The following is an 18,337-nucleotide window of genomic DNA, read 5'->3' on the forward strand; positions in this document are numbered from 1 at the left end:
CGTCCCAAACGGGGACATGTGCACATAACAACAACAACGGGCACACAAGGCTTATGTCCTCCTACCTGATCAGGGTAGCTCGCACCCATAACCTTCCCTCGTTGGAGGCACCGGCGAGAGGCATGACAATAGACACAGTTAGGACCTTCCCATAAAGGTAAGCGTGGTTGCACTGGTCAGCTCGATATGGTGGCACCATGACTCAGCCAACAGTTGTTCAAGTTCAATTGAATCCGGTTAAACTTGAATGCAATATGCTGAGCCATGATAAACATAACATGATCCAATTACAATGCATGAGCATGATATCAACATAAGCATGAGGGTACAACATAACTATCCACCATATCAACAATGAATCACATCCCGCTGAGCATGGGATAATGATGAGCATGAATATTACAAGTACAACACTACTCATAGCATAACATGACCATTAGCATCAACAATAAATACCATGCAAGAACACATCAATAACATTACCGAGTAATCACTTAACCAACTAACAGCAAAGGAGCAATGCATATTAACGATACTCGGTAACCGACGTTAGTCATGCACCGAAGAACATGACCAACCCAACATGTACTATTATCAAGCATGACCAATATGAAAGTAACACTAGCATGTAATTCATGATAACAGAGTACAAGAAAACAAAGCATGACGGTAACCACCGATCCATAGGCATAACAAAAATAACGACAGCAGTAGCAGAACAAGCATATAGTTATTAAAGATTCAAGTTGAAAACCAATGCTACTGCATGGCTATCATGCAAATGGTGGTTGTAGCTTGCCTGGGGATGAAGAATACACCAGGAGAAAGTGCGAGAAGCTCGCGGAACAAATCGCCGGAAAACGTTCTCTCTCGGAGGGGGCTGGTTAACGGCAAGGGCAAACTGGTCATTTTCAGAATGTTGAAACATAATGAAAATGATACCAATAGAACGGTCTCGACGAAGCGAAGAAGTGGGCTTTGGATTCACCTCATTTGGAGTTGTGGTTGAAAAGTTATAAAGTGTTTTCTGCCAGGGACCTATCTGTAATGAAAATATTTTCAAACAGGGCCTGGACAGAAAAACAGAAAGCGTATTAGAAAGGAATACGTTTTCCAGAAGTGAAAATGCATTTTCAGCTAAAGGAACACAAAAATACGCTTTCGGGCAAATGAAGACGTAATCCAGAGGATTACGCCTCCACTTATCCACATCAGCGTACCTAGTCAATGCCTTTGTGAGACTGGCGAGTGGGGTCCGCGGGTTAGGTGGGGCCCGCCTGGCCAGGTGGAGGGGAGGGTTCGTCGCCTCCTTCTTCTCCCCGCACTCGCCCGAGGAGCAAAGGGAAGTCACCGGCGCCGGCGCTCGCCCGGCCGACTCCGACCATCCCCCGAGCCGTGCAACACACTGACGAGCTCGGAGAGATGAGCCGCACCCGCCTAGATTGTTCTCACACCACAGGGAGAACGGCGTCGAGCAGGACCGTGGCTGCAGCGGACGGCGGCTCTTGGCGGCGATGGGGCTTGCGGCCAACGGCCATAGGAGGAGGACGGGGAGCGTTGGGGTGGCTCTAGGGGAAGGTGGAGGTCTACTGGAGGTGGAAAGGTGGAGGGTTGAGCTCGGGACCGCCAGAATCACAGCGACTAGAGGCGGTGGCCATGGTGGCCGTGGATGAGCAGAGGGGCTCCGGTGCTCGGGGAAGAGTTGGGGCGGGGTCAGAGGAGTGCGGGGAGGCTGCTGGTGAGCTCGAAAGGCTCGGGGAGGCCTATATATAGGCACGGGGCGAGGTGCCAAGCCGGTTGCCGCCGCTCAAGCTCGGCCAAAGCTCTGGCGACGCGCAACGAGCACGGGAGGGCGCGGGAACGTGACGAGGGAGGGAGTGGACGAGCTACAGATGTACACAGGGCAAGAGGAGCCGAGGGCGCAGAGGGGAAGTGGCCATGGCGCCATTAATGCTCGGTCGGCCACAGTGCGCCCGTGGGCGCGCGGCGACGAGCGCTGACGGAGGGCTTGCAGAGGCGGAGATGGCTCCAGGAGGACGGCGACGACGCAGTAAAACTGTTAGACATACTTACGAGCGCGAAGACGACGAGAGGGGAAGGGGCCGGAGCTAGAAGACGCCCTGGACGCGGCCAACACCAGCAGAGCGCACGCATGGCATGCCAAAACTCGTGATCACCGCATGCACTGGTGCACACAGTGCCACACGGCCGGCCAAACGATGTCTGTGGTTTTTTTCTTCCTGGGGAGGTTGCAACTGAGGTGGTAGTTCGGTTAAAAGTGCTCTGGTTAAAAGGTAATCAACCTCTGAAGTTTACTGCAGTAAACTTGGGTGATCACTGGTGATCAACAGGAATGTGATTGGGAAGAAAGGAGTTGTGTGCGAGGTTTAGGTAAAGAAGGACTTTCACCCTGGTAATTTTCAAAAGATTAGGACCAAGATGCACCATAGTTGCTTCACAAGTGCATATTTAGTCCAGAATCAAGATCAGGAAGGTGCACTCACATGGAGTGTCAAATAGAGCTAAAATTTGGCAAGGCTTAGTGATTTGGTCATACAATGATGTTGTAACAATTTCATACACTACAAAAAAGAGAGACATCCATGACATTTTGGGCCAAACGAAAATCTTTTCTGTCATACTTATGACACTTCTATGACAATAATTGTGACAAAACACGGTATCATCATAGATGTGGTGGGGTCCTACTTCTATGACAAAAAAATCATGACAGAAAATGGGCTTTTCGTCCTGGGCGGGCCGGAGACGCAGCTGCATGACATTCTTTGGGCCGTCCATGACGGAAAAAACCATGGTAGAAGCGAGGGCGCGGAAAATATCGGGGTGTTCCCGGTTACGGTGGGTGGTCGGGGCCGAGCGATGCGCGTTTCTCTTGTACACGTACGCGCGTGGGTGCGAGGCGTTGGGCTCTAACTGAACCCGAGCGAGGCGTTGGGCTCTAACTGAACCGGAGTGATTGCACTGCAGGCTACGCGTTACTGAACCCGAGCGATCGATCGATGGCTGATAACTGAACCCGATCGAGCGATTCCATCGCTACTGCTGCTAACTGAAGCTGATCGATGCTGCCTCTGGATGAACAGTGAGTGTTGCTGGGGGGTTTGGATGAACAGTTCCGGGTGGGGGTTGATGAACAGGACCCCGTGGCGTTGCCTCTGGATGAACAGTGAGCGTTGCTGGGGGGTTTGGATGAACAGTTCCCGGTGGGGGTGGATAAACAGGACCACGATCATTCGACCCGGTTGGGGCTGGATGAACAGGACCCCGTGGAGGGCAGGATGAACAGGACCACCCCGTGGAGGGCAGTATGAACAGTAGACGGTGGAGGGCTGGATGAACAGTAGCCCGTGGAGGGGTGGTTGAACAGGAGCAAATGGAGAGGGATGGTTGAACAGTAGCCGGTGGAGTAGCGCGCGGTGGAGGCTGGATGAACAGGAGCCCGTGGATGAACAGTCGCAGGTGGAGGCTGGAGGAGGTCGACGGTGGATGAACAGTAGCCGTGGAGGCTGGAGGGGGTCGACGGTGGAGATGAACAATATCCTGCGGAGTCCCGTTTTGCGGTACGCCACACCCCTCCCGATGAACAGGACCCCCGTTTCGACTGTAGCGCTCCAACACAAGTCCGTTTCCTCCGTTTTGCGGTACGCCACACCCCTCCCGATCAACAGGACCCCCGTTTCGACCGTAGGAGGTCCGTTTCCTCCGTTTTGCGGTACGCCAGACCCCTCCCGATGAATAGGATCCCGTTTCGAACGTGGCCGATCGAACACAAGGCCGTTTCCTCCGTTCTGCGGTACGCTAGGCCTCGTTTCTGTCCGCTGTTCCATCCAAGCCGGTTGGCTCCCACGCGTTCCGTTGCCTCTCGATGAACACGACGCATTCCGTTGCCTCCCCATGAACACGACGATGACGCTATTTCTCTGTTCCGACCCAGCCACGTACGCACGAGTAGGCGTTCGAGGCCGTATGTACGCTGTTTCCCCGCCTGTATGTACGTACGTGGCCGTATTTACTTTCTTGCGCCCTGGCCGCTGTACGTACATGTACATGCTACGTGCGCGCCTCTACTATGACACGTGCGCACCTCTACATCGACCAGTATGTAGTTACACGTTCGCGACCAGAATGACAACGCTACGTACGCTTCGACCAGGTGGGTCTCGACTATCAGGCACTTCCTTGCCTGCGAAGATGTAGCTGGTGGGTCCCAGCAGTCAGGGGGCGAAACGTTTTTTTTGCCCGGACGCACTTCCTTGCGTGCGAAGATGTAGGTGGTGGGTCCGAGCAGCCAGGGGGAAATGATTTTTTCACGAAATACGGTGGCCTGTCCGGTGGGTCCCCGCTGTCAAGTGGAGGAATAATTATTTTGCGTGTAATAAGGAGGCACTTCCTTGCTGCGGCCGTGGACCCAGCTGTCAGCCTCTCCACGTACAGTCCACGTCCGATGGAAGCCGTTCCTTGACCACGTTGACCACGCCGCGCCAAGAGCACCAGGGCGGTGGACGACGGCGAGGCCTAGGCAGGGGACGACGCGGAGCCAGGGAAGACGCGGCAATGGATGCCCACACGTAGAGGAGTATGAGGGTTCACTGGTTCGCTGCGGTGTGAGGCTGCCGTCGCCGTAGAATAACAGGGGTTGTGGGTGAGTAGAGGGATGGCCTGGCCAGCGGTGGGAGTAGTAGGGGGCAGTGAGGCCTCCGCCGCATCGCAGCCGGCCACGGGAGGCAGGAGCACGAGGAACGATCGGTGCTGGTTTGGGCGGCTGGAGCAAGAAGACCAGAGGTTGAAGAAGCACTACGGCCGTTGGATGGACATCGTACTCTCACTGGAGCTAGAATCGTGCATATTGACTAAGTTGTCAAAGCCCTCCGTCCCCGTCAACTTAGTAGGCCCACAAGTCAGCCTGCCACTATACTGGGTCCTAGCTAGTAGGGGGAGTATTCATTTTTTGTGTGCGTAATAAGCAGGCACTTCCTTGCGTGCGAAGATATAGCTGGTGGGTCCAAGCTGTCAGTGGCGGTAACGTTTTTTCGTGAAATATAGAGGCCCTTTCGGTGGGTCCCAGATGTCAGGTGGAGGAATCATTATTTTGCGCGTAATAAGGAGGCATTTCCTTGCATGCGGCCGTGGACCCAGCTGTCAGTCTCTCCACATACAGTCCAGTTCAGATGCATGTCGGTCGTTGACCACGTTGACCAGGCCGCGCCGAGAGCACCAGGGCGGTGGACGACGGCGAGGCCTAGGAAGGGAACGACACGGAGGCAGGGAAGAATCGGCAGTTGTTTCCCACGCGGAGGGGAGTACGACTGTACGAGGGTTTACTGGTTCGTCTGCCGTCGCCGGAGAATAACAGCAGGTGTGGGTGAGTAGAGGGATGTCTAGGCCGGCGATGGGAGCACGGTGGGGCGGTGAGGCCTGCGCGGCAGCACAGCCGGCCTCAGGGAGGAGGGAGCAGGCAGTCCCACCGGTGCTTGTTTGAGCGGCTGGAGTAGGAAGAGCAGAGATTGAAGAAGCACGACGGCCGTTGGATGGAAATCCAACAGTCACTGCTTGTGCGTCAACCTTTTTCTAGGAAAACCTCAAATCTGTGGAAAACAGCATACAACCCATCTGCCATTATTTCTAATAATTTACAAACCATTTGCTAAATCTTAAGGTTTATTGGAGCCCATATTCTTTTTGTTAGCACTACAGCCCATATTGTGGCCACTGTTAAAAAATTATACAAAATTTTGCATATTTCGGTGCGGTCCAAACTGTTTTTAATTCTGAAATTTCGAGTCACGTTCAAACTGATTTCAAAAATAAATGTATATCAATATAAAATCCAACAAATTGTCCACGCATAAAAATCAATGCAATTTAAAATCTCGAAATGAAAAAAATAAATTTGAAACTAATTGTCGGTTTGATGTGTTTTAAAAATGTACAACCCATTTCTCATTACTGATAGGCCATTTTCTCGGCCAGCCGAATGAAGCTCTCCTCGTCTTGAAGGATTTGCAACCCAACAGGCCTGATAAAGCGACTTACTTGGCAAACCACAAAAAAACTGGGCTGTGGCCGTGGACCCAGCTGTCAGCCTCTCCACGTACAGTACTCTTCCGATGGAAGTCGGTCGTTGACCACATTGACCACGCCGCGCCGAGAGCACCAAGGCGGTGGACGACGGCGAGGCCTAGGAGGGGGACGACGCGGAGCCGGGGAAGACGCGGCAGTGGATGCCCACGCGGAGAGGAGTATGAGGGTTCACTGGTTCGGCTGCGGCGTGAGGTTGCCGTCGCTGCAGAATAACAGGGGGTGTGGGTGAGTTGAGGGATGCCCTGGCCAGAGGTGGGAGTAGTAGGGGGCGGTGAGGCCTCCGCGGCATCACAGCAGGCCACGGGTGGCAGGAGCACGCGACACGACCGGCCCTGCTTTGGGTGGCTGGAGCAAGAAGACCATAGGTTGAAGAAGCACTATGGTCGTTGGATGGACATCATACGGTCACTGGAGCTAGAATCGTTCATATTGACTAAGTTGACAAAGCCCTCCGTCCCCGTCAACTTAGTAGGCCCACAAGTCAGCCACCCACTATGGTGGGTCCCAGCTAGCAGGGGGTATTCATTTTTTTGTGCGTAATAAGGAGGCACTTCCTTGCGTGCGAAGATATAGCTGGTGGGTCCGACCTGTCACCTGGGGGAACATTTTTTTCGCGAAATACAGAAGCCCTTCCCACGTACAGTGCGTAATAAGGAGGAACTTTCCTAGCGTGCGACCATGGACCTCGTGGGTTCCAGCCGTCAGGCTCTCCACATACAGTCCTCTTCCGATGACTCTCATATGTTGACCACGCCGCGCCGAGCGCACCGAGGCGGTGGACGACGGTGAGGCCCCAGACTGGAACGACCCGGAGATGGGGAAGACGCGACAGTGGAGTCGTAGACGGAGAGGAGTGGGAAACTTGACTGGTTCGGGTGCGGGGTGGGCCTACACTCGGTAGAGAATAGCAGGAGGTGCGGAGTGAAGGGATGGCCTGGCTGTCGGTGGGGTAGCGTTTCGCTGAGGAGTGCAAAACAATGCCGCTGGACGCCGGAGGCTGGAGCAGTCGGTCCCGGTAGTGCTGGGGGAAGAAGACGAGAGATTGAAGAAGAATGCCGGCCGTTGCATGTAAATCCAACGCCTTCTTAGGCTTCGACCTACTGGCCCACATGTCAGCCAGTCCATTTGTTATTTTAGTCCATTTGGTGGGCTGGGTGAAACAATGATGTAGCATCTATGCAGCCCGTTTATATATATGGTAGAATTTAAAGCGCATTTGCATATTTCTCAAAATCCGCGGACTTGCTGGGCTGGGTGAAACTATCATGTTGGGCTAGACGGAGAAATGTTATAAAAACATAAACACATGATTGCACGTCTATTACTGCATTGGTCAGTAAAATCTTTACAAGCTTATGTACGCAATCACTAGGAGTTAACTTGCCAAGTTATATATAAATAATAATTATTATTATTTTGTAAGGACTTTCAACTTACGAAATAAAATATCATTTAAATTTGATGAGTTAATAGTACATGGGGTATTATTATTATTTAGGCTAGACGTGGGACAGTTGAGTTGGTTATAGGGAAAAGTACAGGGAGAAAACTAAGTTTACATTGAAAAAGAAAGTGGGAGAAAATTCAGATATATGATTAATGAAAACGAAAAATAGAACTGAGCTGTATAGGAAGAGGACGAAAGATTGAAAAAAAATAAAGAAATACAAATGGATATGTGGTTGGTCCCATATGTCTGTGTACGAGACCTGCTGGGTCCACTTGAGGAGGGGAATATGTTGGGAGGAAGGAGATTCAAAGCACGGTAGCCGAGTGAACTAGTTTTTTTTAACGGACAAGTGAACTAGTTACATACATAAGCAAATAGCCACTAAAAAAGCAAATAGGTTAATGGGTTTTTAAAAGAAATATTTCAGACAAAACAGATAATTACAACACTTAGGCTAATGCATGAAACACCCAGATGATAAAGGTGCTTATAAACAGATAAAGTACAACATCTAGACCTTCCTGGCACGCTTGATCATGACGCTGCGGCTGTCCGTGTACTCGTCGGTTACGGGAAGCAGACACACCCTCATGTCCAAGATCTTCCTGTACATGTCGTAGCATGCGTATGCGTCCTTGGCCGCGTAGGTTATGTCGGCTAGATTCAGAGGTACCTCCGACGTGTTCAGGGGTCAATGATGGTCTTGGCAAGGTAAACCACGGAGTCCTTCTCCTGCCCGTTGCTGATGATCTTGTATTGCTTCTGGATGTCGACAAGCTTGTTGCACCAGATGGTTGAATCGTCGCGTTCTTCCTTCTCTCCATCGTAGCGAAGGTGCAGTCGGCGCTGCTGATGAAACGAGTGAATGTTTCAGAACCTCTGATGGCCCTACAGAAGTGGTAGATGAGAACCTTGTCCCGCACACATACCTGGGTGACGGCGATCCGCTGGTCCCTGTCAGGAGATGAATGGATGGGCACAAGGTCTAGTCCTGCAACCTTGTGCTTTCTCGTCCTGTAGGTACTGCTTGAACTCGGCGAGGCAGAGCTTCACCGAGTCCGGATCGTTGATGTACATCACATTCAACTTGGTGCAGCCATAGGACTGAACGACGAACTCAAAGGGGAACTCCTTGCTGAAGTCTATACCCAGCAGGCTCACCCCTCGGATCGCCATTGGAGTCTCTTCAAGTAAACGAATGTGTAGGCGGTGGCAGTAGTTCGTTTTTTAGCTCTTGGGGAACTGGATTCAACAGTAATCTGAGTGTGTACAGGCGACAACAGTTACTACCCCTCCCTCGTCCGCTGCACGCCCAGCAGAAGATGCACCCTCGGCGCATTCAAACGCCTCCATTAAGAAACCTACTCCGGCCACACGTCGGTTCACGAGCGGGTTTGTATTGGTACTGTAATAACAGGAGTTAGTGGTCACTTTACTTAAATTTAATTAGCTTTAATAGAAATTTATACTTAAAACAAGCAATGCATTGGCTCGTTCTATCAGTGCCACAGGATCAACATGCACAACAATTAGAATTATTATTCTCAGGACGCACACGATCAGCACATTTGTCGCACTTTCACAAAGATAATACTACCAAGTTTGAACTGTTTGTTATGGTTGTTGTCCTCTGCATAATCATGCCATGTTTCCTAGCTTGCAAGATTCAAAACCAACAAATAAGATCCAAATAATAAGTACAACAAAGATGCCTACACATCTCATTGATTCCCAGCTTGCAAGATTCAGAACCAACAAATAAGATCCAAATAATAAGTACAACAAAGACGCCTACACATCTCATTGATTCCCATCTTGCAAGATTCAGAACCAACAAATAAGATTCAAATAATAAGTACAACAAAGATGCCTACACATCTCATTGATTCCCAGCTTGCAAGATTCAGAACCAACCCATTAGAGCCTTTTGATAAAGTGAATATCAGGATTAAATCCATCTTGGCTAGCCATGTCATACAATCGAAGAACTTGGCGAATGCTCTTGACCGACACAACATCTGTAGTTGAGTATTCCTGTTTGCACAACGCAGATAATAAAGAGCATGATTACTATAATACTGGCACTAGTGGAAGTCAACCTGCAGCTCCACTCGATGATTCAATTCATGCCACTTTTTCTACAGTTCACCTGAAATGAAGCAAAGATTGCATCATCCAGCTACGGCTCATCTTGCAAAGGCTAATAAAATGTTGCACGAGGTTACCAGCAGAATTTGACAGAGATTTTGGAAACTCCAATCACCATCTTGTGCAGTTCCACCAAAATTGAGAGATGTCGCCCACGTGATATTTTAGTTGAACTGCACAAGACACTCATTCCAACAAAGTGTTTTGTGCAGTTCACCAAAAGGTCACAATAGCAACAAGGTGAAATGGATATCCCTATCTGCACAAAAAGATATAAAGTAAACAGTTGCTGGTCAATAAGAAGATACGAAACATAGACGAAATGAAAAGAAGCATCTTAATTATGTTCATGGAAATCACGCAAGGACAGTAGAAATTTTAAAACGTCAGCAATGCTTCATGTTACCGGAAGCATTACGATCAACAATGACATTCGTCAAATATGGGATTACATTAATGGTGGCATTGCTTGTTTACCAAATATAGCAAATCAACAGCAGCTAAAGAGTTGGTTTAAGGGCACGGGACCGTGGGGGCACCAGGACACTCAGTAGTGTATAGAAGCAACTTACTTATCATGCTGGGGAAAACAGCAGGAGTACCATTTGTAACACGGTTTAATTGCATCATATCACTGGAGGCATTAGATTAACAATAACACTGGTTAGACATGTCCTGAAGGTAATAGTGTGATCGCTTCATTTTACATGCGCTCGTACATTAACAACAGCAAAAAGTTGGTATAAGGACATGCGACAGTGGACGCATCAGCACAATGTACCTACAAGGAGGCATAAAGTGGTGATGCAGAGTTTGTTCATGCTATGTGAGGGCAGCAAATTTAATCCTGGAGACCTTTTACTATGTGAGGGCAGCAAACCTAATCCTGGAGACCTTGTACTATGTGAGGGCAGAAAATCTAATCCTGGAGACCTTTTACTATGTGAGGGCAGCAAATCTAATCCTGGAGACCTTTTACTATGTGAGGACAACAAATCTAATCCTGAGACCTTTTACTATGTGAAGGCAGCAATTCTAATCCTGGAGACCTTTTACTATGTGAGGGCAACAAGTCTAATCCTGGACATACTCTGTTGACTTGTCCACCAGCCGCCACTTTCTATCCTTTTTTCAACCAATAATAGATCTATTCCTTATCCAGTTTGTACTGCGTTTTCCCATTATTTCCCTTTTCAACCAAGAGACCGGTTGGGTATCCGGTCTCTACTACTGTCACCATATTATTTCCTCTTTGAATCAAGTCCTAGATTCATGCTACAACTTTCCCCCCTTTCTTCGTTGTTTTAACAAAGCCCTAGATTCGAATGCATGAGGTAGCTTTACCTCTAATAATAGTAAAAATTTAGGTGGCTTTGGAAGAGCTGATGGGAGTAGAAAAAGATGCACATGCAGACACGTGGGGAGCTGGGGCAGTAGTGCAAGGCCGCTTTCGAAGAACTTATACCTGAAGGGTCGGAGGACCTCCCGAGCCGGCGCTGTGTCGGAGAGAACGGCACGGGCAGAGGATCGGGCCCGTCCGGCAGCTGTGGGTTTCCTCCCTCGCCGGCGATGACCGCGTGAACAATGCACCTAGTCCTCTACAGACACAGGCCAAAGGGATCCGGCCAGATCTGTGACTGGCGGTGAGCAGAGAGAAAATGTCGCCACCGCTGTCTTGTTTATATCTGGAGAGGATGAGAGAATGAAGAGAGCAACCCTAGTAAAGCAAGCGCTCAGGCCCCTGCGTACATATATAGTGGAGTGATTATCTTTTTCTCTCCACAACAAGCGTTTCAATTTGCGTACGTGGCATTAAAGAAAAGAAACTCTCTATTTAAGGGGACTACCTGTACGACTCCTACTTACTACTTGTGCTCCCCGGCCCTCCATTCATTGAACAACCCCACGGGTGAATAAACATACAGTACTAGTATTTATATAGAACGAACAAGCTCGAACTATTTTCGCGTAGTTAAAAGTTGAGGGCAGGGCTTTTCCCGGGCAGTACGCACGACAGTTTTCGCGCGGTTTGACAGAGAGGCGAGGAAGGTGAGGGAGTAGCGGATTCAACTTACTTACTGCTAGAAAGGTCGGGCTCTGCGATTTGAACTCAACTAACCCAAAAATATCCAAACAGGAGGGTTAGTTTGGGTTACTGTTTGGATCCACGTGTTAGAGTTAGTTTGGGTTAGTTTGAACTCAAATAACCCAAAAAATATCTAACCCACCCAAGAGGTGCTTATTTGGGTTAGTTTTTCTCGGGACACTAAAAAACACATTTTTCTCTCGCTCTCCCCGCAGCAGATCCCTCCCCAGTTCCTCGAAGCTTTTCGTCCTCTCCCTCCCTCTCGCACCGCCCATGAAGGCGCCTCGCCGTATCCGCGCTCCATCTAACCCTGTCATCCAAACACCTCTTTCGCTAGAGTTACTTCAGGGTTAGTTCAGGATTAGAATCTAACTCTAACCTTTAACTGAGTTAGAGTATCCAAACAGGGCCTTTGAGAGAGACGAGGAGGGAGAAGCGATACAGGCTGCTGGATTACTAGAGATAGGTGTCGCACGAAAGCCAAGAAATATGGTGATAGCGTGGGTTAGCCATGTACTAGTATGATGTAACTACACTGGGCTGCCGTGTTTCGTACTCTTCCAGTCCACTGTGGAGATGATTGGTTGATTTTATATCGCTGAATAATATAAAATATTATGAGTGCAGACGCTCCACCCCGAGGTTCCTTGCTCCTTTTCGGTCGTCGGGAATCTATGTTCTTCCACTCTATTTTTTTTACGTCAGCTTTGTTCATCCTTTTGCCAACACGCGACACATCTAGCATCAAGGTGCACGTGTCATGCAAGGATCGTTCCATCTATATGAAGAACACGTGGGACTGGAACTACGAGACGGACATGTACCCAGGAGTGGACGTGCGAACCTGTGTAACGTAGCGCAGTAAGTGAAGTAGAAAGGCACAAATAGTATGAACATGTGTGGCATATAGGCATTTGTCTCTTACTACCACTAAATGTTGTACGTGCAATGCCCGGTGATGTTATGGAGTACGTGACTAAGTACTCTACTACTACTATATTAATTGGAGGCACATATTAGGTTTTATATATGTTTACGTGTATGCCCCGAGACCTTCCAACTAGACGTGTCTTTCTCTCCGGGTCGCACTTTGTATCGTTCATACCACTAGTACAGTAGTACTACTACGTGTGGTATCCGACCCAGAAGTGGAGACGCTCTACCACGCTGTTCATGTCCCACTCCTTTCGCTGACGTGTGCGACATCCAGCACGTGCCGTGTGTTTGGCACTCCTTCGTCGTAAGAGTTGAAACGCTAGCATTCACTAGAAATAAAAAATAAATATAAATCACCAGTGATACTATACCACGCGGTTTCCTTGCTCCTTGATATCGGAAAGAATACTTCCGCTTGCTGACATGTGGGACGTCGACCATCCTGGTCCACTTGCCATGCCCGCAGAACTTGAAGGGAGACTCACCCGGTCGTCGCGCCGCAGTAATTACTAATGAGACGTCAAATCACAGGCCCAACCTTACCCACTGTGAAGTTGCTCGGACGAAGGAACCATCATGACTTTGAATTCCGCTTCTTGAAGAAAACTACTGTACCAGCAGTATTGCTAGCTACAGTAGTTACTCCAGTAGAGGCCTCCTTTGGTTCATAGGATAGGAATTTTATAGGAATATGAAAATCATAGGAAGTGAGATGACATGCATCTCAATTCCTATAGAGAAAGATATGCCATTTGATGCATTGGATAGGAATTTTTCCATTGAGTCTAGGCTAATGTACTGGTAATTTGCTCTAAAAACTACAGTAGTAACTAGTAGTACTGTTACATGCTCGTAATTAATTAATCAAATGTACGGGTGACACAGACACACACACTAACTACTAGTACTACTACTTCTGACATGCTGGCCAGACGCCGTCGTTCTCCTACCCGGCTTTGTCGGCGACACCCCACCGTGCTTGGATCTCCGCCGACCTCTCCGCAGCAGCGCGTGCGTCCTCTTCTTTCTTGCAGCGGTGGGCCTCTCTTTTCTTGAGTGCTTTCTGACTTTTCTGCTCCCTCTGTGCGGCTTTGGCCGCCTCTTGCTCTACCGCCCATTCGGCCTTGGCAGCTTCAAATTCCGCCCACATAGGTGTGAGGTCGCGAGCGGCGATGAACTCGGCACGGTGGGATGCCACCGCTTGCCTACCATTCTGTGTGCGGTGGTGGGCGGCGAGGAAATCGGCGCGGCGGGATGCCATCGCTTCCTTACTGGTTAGTGTGCGTCACGGTGGCATAAACGACGCTTGGTGACAGCTCTGGGGTGGAGTGGCTAGACAACCATAAAGTGCATTGGTTTGTCAAGAGCTCAAGGATAGAAGACGAAGGAAATTTGGATTCCCCTTCAATCCTGGTCATTTACTACCGAGTAAAATGCATTGGCGGTCATTGAACTTGTCTTGATAGCTCACTTTGATCATTGTATACGAGATATGGTGATTATACGGTCACTGGCACAGCGTATAGCTCCGTATTTGTCTGGTTGACTGATGTCTACTACGCCACCTTCTTCTTGTAGATGTTGTTGGGCCTCCAAGTGCAGAGGTTTGTAGGATAGTAGAAAATTTCCCTCAAGTAGATGACCTAAGGTTTATCAATCCGTGGGAGGCGTAGGTTGAAGATGGTCTCTCTCAAACAACCCTGCAACCAAATAACAAAGAGTCTCTTGTGTCCCCAACACACCCAATACAATGATAAATTGTATAGGTGCACTAGTTCGGCGAAGAGATGGTGATACAAGTGCAATATGGATGGTAGGTATAGGTTTTTGTAATCTGAAAATATAAAAACAGCAAGGTAGCTAATGATAAAAGTGAGCACAAACGGTATTGCAATGATAGGAAACTAGGCCTAGGGTTCATACTTTCACTAGTGCAAGTTCTCTCAACAATAATAACATAATTGGATCATATAACTGTCCCTCAACATGCAACAAAGAGTCACTCCAAATTCACTAATAGAGGAGAACAAACGAAGAGATTATGGTAGGGTACGAAACCACCTCAAAGTTATTCTTTCCGATCAATCCATTGGGCTATTCCTATAAGTGTCACAAACAGCCCTGGAGTTCATAGTAAAATAACACCTTAAGACACACATCAACCAAAACCCTAATGTCACCTAGATACTCCAATGTCACCTCAAGTATCCGTGGGTATGATTATACGATATGCATCACACAATCTCATTCATCTATTCAGCCAACACCTCAAAGAGTGCCCCAAAGTTTCTACCGGAGAGTCAAGACGAAAACGTGTGCCAACCCCTATGCATAGGTTCATGGGCGGAACCCGCAAGTTGATCACCAAAACATACATCAAGTGAATCAATAGAATAACCCATTGTCACCACGGTTATCCCACGCAAGACATACATCAAGTGTTCTCAAATCATTAAAGACTCAATCCGATAAAATAACTTCAAAGGGAAAACTCAATCCATTACAAGCGAGTAGAGGAGGAGGAGCATCATAAGATCCAACTAAAATAGCAAAGCTCGTGATACATCAAGATCGTATCACCTCGAGAACACGAGAGAGATAGATCAAACACATAGCTACTGGTACATACCCTCAGCCCCGAGGGTGAACTACTCCCTCCTCGTCATGGAGAGCGCCGGGATGATGAAGATGGCCACCGGTGAGGGATCCCCCCTCCGGCAGGATGCCGGAACAGGGTCCCGATTGGTTTTTGGTGGCTACAGAGGCTTGCGGCGGTGGAACTCCCGATCTATTCTGTTCCCCAAAGGTTTTAGGGTATATTGGTACATATAGGAGGAAGAAATACGTCAGGGGAGCCACGAGGGGCCCACGAGGGTGGAGGGTGCGCCCCTGCCTCGTGCCTTCCTCGTTGATTCCCTGACGTGCACTCCAAGTCCCCTGGATTGCTTCCGTTCCAAAAATAACTTTCCCGAAGGTTTCATTCCGTTTGGAGTCCGTTTGATATTCCTTTTCTGCGAAACACTGAAACAAGGGAAAAACAGAAACTGGCACTCTGCTCTGGGTTAATAGGTTAGTCCCAAAAATAATATAAAAGTGCATAATAAGCCCATAAACATCCAAAACAGATAATATAATAGCATGGAACAATCAAAAATTATAGATACGTTGGAGACGTATCAGCATCCCCAAGCTTAATTTCTGCTCGTCCTTGAGTAGGTAAATGATAAAAACAGAATTTTTGATGTGGAATGCTACTTGGCATAATTTCAATGTAATTCTTCTTACTTGTGGTATGAATATTCAGATCCGAAAGATTCAAGATGAAAGTTCATATTGACATAAAAGTAATAATACTTCAAGCATACTAACTAAGCAAATATGTCCTCTCAAAATAACATGGCCAAAGAAAGTTCATCTCTACAAAATCATATAGTTTAGTCATGCTCCATTTTCGTCACACAAGAATGCTCTCATCATGCACAATCCCGATGACAAGCCAGGCAATTGTTTCATACTTTAGTAATCTCAAACTTTTTCAACCTTCACGCAATACATGAGCGTGAGCCATGGATATAGCACTATGGGTGGAATAGAATATAATGATGGGGGTTATGTGGAGAAGACAAAAAGGGAGAGTCTCACATAAACGAGGCTAATCAATGAGCTATGGAGATGCTCATCGATTGATGTTAATGCAAGGAGTAGGGATTGCCATGCAACGGATGCACTAGAGCTATAAATATATGAAAGCTCAACAAAAGAAACTAAGTGGGTGTGCATCCAACTTGCTTACTCACGAAGACCTAGGGCACTTGAGGAGGCCCATTGTTGGAATATACAAGCCAAGTTCTATAATGAAAAATTCCCACTAGTATATGAAAGTGACAAAACAAGAGACTCTCTATCATGAAGATTATGGTGCTACTTTGAAGCACAAGTGTGGTAAAAGGATAGTAAATTGTCCCTTCTCTCTTTTTCTCTCATTTTTTTGGGCCTTCTCTTTTTTTATGGCCTTTCTCTCTCTTTTTTTATTCCTCACTTGGGACAATGCTCTAGAAAATGATGATCATCACACTTCTATTTATTTACAACTCAATGATTACAACTCGATACTAGAACAAAGTATGACTCTATATGAATGCCTCTGGCGGTGTACCGGGATATGCAATGAACCAAGAGTGCCATGTATGATAGAATTATGAATGGTGGCTTTTCCACAAATACTATGTCAACTACATGATCATGCAAAGCAATATGACAATGATGAATGTGTCATAATAAACGGAACGGTGGAAAGTTGCATGGCAATATATCTCGGAATGGCTATGGAAATGCCATAATAGGTAGGTATGGTGGCTGTTTTGAGGAAGATATAAGGAGGTTTATGTGTGAAAGAGCGTATCATATCACGGGGTTTGGATGCATCGGCGAAGTTTGCACCAACTCTCTATGTGAGAAAGGGCAATGCACGGTACCTAAGAGGCTAGCAATGGTGGAAGGGTAAGAGTGCAAAAATCTACAAGTCATCAAAAACCAAGCACTACGCGCATGCTCCTAGGGGGATAGATTGGTAGGAAAAGACCATCGCTCGTCCCCGACCACCACTCATAAGGAGGACAATCAAAGAACACCTCATGTTTCAAATTTGTTACATAACGTTTACCATATGTGCATGCTACGGGACTTGCAAACTTCAACACAAGTATTTCTCAAATTCACAACTACTCAACTAGCACAACTTTAATATCACTACCTCCATACCTCAAAACAATCATCAAGCATCAAACTTCTCTTAGTATTCAACAAACTCATAAGAAAGTTTTTACTAGTCTTGAGTACCTAGCATATTAGGATTAAGCAAATTACCATGCTGTTTAGGACTATCAAAATAATGTAAGTGAAGCATGAGAGTTCATCTATTTCTTCAAAATAAAACCACCACCGTGCTCTAAAAGATATAAGTGAAGCACTAGAGCAAACGACAGACTACCCCGAAAGATATAAGTGAAGATCAATGAGTAGTTGAATAATTATGCAATTATGTGAAGACTCTCTAACATTTAAGGATTTCAGATCTTGGTACTTTATTCAAACAGCAAGCAAAGCTAAAGAAAATAAAATGACGCTTCAAGCAAAACACATTTCATGTGGTGAATAAAAGTATAGCTCCAAGTAAAGTTACCGATGAATGAAGACGAAAGAGGGGATGCCTTCCGGGGCGTCCCCAAGCTTAGGCCCTTGGTTATCCTTGAATATTACCTTGGGTGACTTGGGCATCCCCAAGCTTAGGATCTTTCCACTCCTTATTCCATAGTCCATCAAATCTTTACCCAAAACTTGAAAACTTCACAACACAAAACTTATCAGAAAACTCGTAAGCTCCGTTAGCGAAAGAAAACAAAACACCACTTCGAGGTATTGTAATGAACTCATTCTTTATTTATATTGGTGTTAAACCTACTGTATTCCAACTTCTCTATGGTTTGTAAACTATTTTACTAGCCATAGATTCATCAAAATAAGCAAACAACACATGAAAAACAGAATCTGTCAAAAACAGAACAGTCTGTAGTAATCTGTAACTAATGCAAACTTCTGGAACTCCAAAAATTCTA

The sequence above is a fragment of the Triticum aestivum genome, chromosome 7D (genome assembly GCF_018294505.1).
Source record: "Triticum aestivum cultivar Chinese Spring chromosome 7D, IWGSC CS RefSeq v2.1, whole genome shotgun sequence".
Classification (NCBI taxonomy): domain Eukaryota; kingdom Viridiplantae; phylum Streptophyta; class Magnoliopsida; order Poales; family Poaceae; genus Triticum; species Triticum aestivum.